The 3,617-nt window shown below is 36.8% G+C and overlaps 1 pseudogene; it reads right to left on the bottom strand.

Moving 5' to 3' along the window:
* Positions 1–520: 520 nt before the first annotated feature.
* Positions 521–3,617, bottom strand: part of LOC107285926 — an 18,800-nt pseudogene continuing 15,703 nt past the window's right edge.

Raw genomic sequence — 3,617 nt, 5'->3', positions numbered from 1 at the left:
TCTATCTATCTATCTATCTATCTATCTATCTATCTATCTATCTATCTATCTATCTATCTATCTATCTATCTATTATCTTACATTATCCAGCCAGAAGAGACCAATCGAATATATATTTGAAATTAATTATTTTTTAAAGTCAGAATATTATTCCCCAAAATAAAACATAACACCAACATATATAGCAACAAAAACACACATCATCATTAGCCATAGTCTTTAATTTAATCTAAAACTATGTCAGAACATCTCTGGTAACATCTCTGGCCTGGTTTCAGAAATGTTATTAATGTCATTGATGATATTTATGATTTAACATGAATTCAGATTGTGGCAATTGAAGGATATAGTTATTTCAAATAATTTGAGTTGTTTTAGCAACGGTACTACTCAATTATTATAATACAAAATTCACATGGAATAAATAATGATAAGCTACAACACATAACATATGACTTTAAAGTATGTTATTTTATACTGAATGTAAACTGTACAAAAATAAACACCAACATCAGGAGACTTAATGCCTTTTTATCATCAGATTTTCTTTGGTGTTCATGGCAGGTCTCAGAATAATAATGTAGCATTTGGGGATAAAGATGCAGACTAGTAAACCCAGGCTGGAGGCCAGGATGGAGAAGATCTGCACGGCTACTATGTATTTCCCTTTGGAGCTCAAGTAGGTGGGTACAAAGGAGATCCATACACTACAAAAAACCAACATGCTGAAGGTGATCAGTTTGGCTTCATTGAAACTCCCTGGAAGCTTTCGAGCCAGAAATGCCACCAAGAAGCAAATGGCAGCCAGAAAACCCATGTAGCCAAGGGCAGTGTAGAACATGGCAACTGAGCCTTCATTGCACTGCAACAAGATGTGTCCTGGTTGGGAATGGAAGTCAGAATCTGGGAATGGGGGGAAAATTCCCAGCCATATCATACAGATGCCTACTTGAATAGCAGAGCAGGATAAGACAATAGAGTTGGCCAGACTCTCCCCCAGCCATTTCCTCATGCTGCTGCCTGGCTTTGTGGCCAGAAAGGCTACCACCACCATTACCGTCTTGGCCAGAACAGAAGATACAGCAACTGAGAAAACAATACTGAAAATGGTTTGCGAAGAAAACAAGTCATTTTTATGGGGCGACCAATGAATAGAAGAGAGGTCAAGAAAGAAAGCAGGAGTGAAACCAGGAGGATGTAGGTGAGTTGACAGTTGTTGGCTTTGACTATGGGTGTTTCTCGGTATTTAATGAAGGTTCCCAGAATAAAGGCAGTGGCCAGGGACAAAACAATGGCAAAGAAAGCCAGGATGAATCCCAACAATTCTTCATAGGATAAGAAGCTTATACTTTTGGGGACACACTGATCTCGCTTCTTATTGGAATGATGGTCATCTGGACACTTGTCACAGTGGGATGCATCTGTAAAAAAATTATAAGCATGTATCTGTTTCTGCAGCTGTAGGAGCATGAAAACCACAACAAAAATCAATTACTTCATTTTCAAGGAATAATATAATATTTCTGCCCAGTGATATCCATATGACACAACATTTGTCAAAATACTCGACATTCTTTTTTTAAGGCTAAAGATAAATGTGATTATCAGCTCTCAAAGACTTCTCCTCTTGCCTGAAACCAAACAAGAAAATTACTACTCAATAGAAATCAACAACCTTTCATTATTTATTTTAATGTTCACATCATCATACAAAATTTGGTGATAGTGCCCAATCTTTGAAACGTTTGTGGATGCCTTCAAGAAATTTAATGTTTTTCTTGCTTCTTTATCAAATACTCTAAAAAAGCAAGAGAGAATATTGATTGTATCCTGATTTTTTCCTTTCTTTTTTTTCTTTTTGGAGCCACCTACTATACCTTCTTGCATAGAGAATGTTCCTTTCATACACAGAGAACAGTCAAAGCAGCAAACTGGTGCTCCCTCTCTCACAAGCTTGGCATAACCTGGGGAACAACTTTCTGTACATCTTGAATAAGGCACCGTCTAAACATAAACAGAAAGATTACTCAGGGCAATATATGAATTAAAAGGGCTTAGTGAAATCAACTGGTGGCATGGGTTTTAATTACTCTGCTTGCAAGTGGCAAATGAAAGGTGATTCTCCTTCTCTATCAATCTTTATTGCAGATCCCAAAACAGACATTGCCTTATTCTTCTTTCCAAAGGAAAGAAGTTCCATTGCAAAAAGTTTTTCTCCTTAGGGCATTTATGAGAATGCTATAATTGCATAAGAGAAAGATATCATATTCTCGATTTTTCCCAAAGGTGCTTTTTCAAAAGGCAACTGGTCTTTGTTTTCCCTTGAAGACATTTTGCTTTTCATCTCAGAAGCTTCTTCACTTCGGACTGAATGGTGGAGGATGAAAGGATTTATATTCCTTGCAGTCATCTGGTCATTAGCAGTCTTTCTGAGAGTTGTTAAGGCTACTTGGAGGGTCACCTGAATAGTGCAAATGGGTGTGGAATCTTGGAACTTCTGAATCTATATCCTGTTTACAACATAGTCCTTCAGCAGTTCCAAATCCTTCCATCCTCCACCATTAAGTCAGAACTGAAGAAGTTTCTTGTATGAGAACGAAATGTCTTCAAGGAAAAATAAACTCCAGGTGCCTTTTGAAAAAGCACCTTTGGCACAACAATGACGTTGATGACCGAGAATCTCCATATACATTTTGGATTTACTCTTACTGAGAACAAGATGATTCGATATACTGTATATTATGGCTTCGTATTCCAGTTTAATAATGTAGATTGCAAATCCCATAATACAACCTGGTACAGCAGGTTCCAATGTATGATAGATTACTGAAAAACCTCTAAAATAAAATGTTATCTAATAAATTAATGACTTATTTGTAAGTCATCTCAATTAACTTCAATAAATATTATTTCTGAAAAGAAAAGTTTGCATATATGGAGGTAAATAGAAGAGCAAAAACCAAGCAGCAGCAACTACTTTGTTAAATAATGTTGGCCATTGAATGGCACTCTGATTGATGGAAATCTTGACTTCTGAGGAGGCTTCTCTTTCTACACTCCCAATTTTCACCCCTGCATCAGACTTTTCCAAAAATGATGTCCAGTGCATTATGTCAAAGTCACCAAGAGGAACTCCATTTTCATCAAAATAAATCCCATCTCTGGAAATATTGTGATGTTGGAAGTTTTTCAGGAATCTATGAAGCTGCAGAAACAGAGAAAAAATCATTACAATTTGAGCCTTTATTCAATGTTTTTCTGCTATTATTCTGGACTGGAAGTACTCTGAATAATTCAACCTCGTCAGATCACCACTACAGTCTGAAAGAGATTGATTCAACATTTCATGGGACGCTTCTCTCATCATTCTCCAGGACTCCACAGCTCTTTTTCGATATTTATCTCACATTCTTGAAATGAGTAGAGGGGGTCTTGGACTCCCTAAATGGGAAATCTATTATTATGCGGCAGGATTGTTATGGATCAAAGATTGGATAAACTTGGATAATGAAAGGATATTAATGATTGAAGGACATGATCTACAGGCGGGTTGGCATGCATTTTTATGGGCGAACCAGAAGAAAACATCAACATATTTCCAGCAGCATCAGATAAGA

This window comes from Protobothrops mucrosquamatus, unplaced genomic scaffold, assembly GCF_001527695.2.
Source record: "Protobothrops mucrosquamatus isolate PMUCROS unplaced genomic scaffold, P.Mucros_1.0 scaffold_84, whole genome shotgun sequence".
NCBI classification, from domain to species: domain Eukaryota; kingdom Metazoa; phylum Chordata; class Lepidosauria; order Squamata; family Viperidae; genus Protobothrops; species Protobothrops mucrosquamatus.
This window is presented reverse-complemented; position numbering and strand designations above follow the sequence as displayed.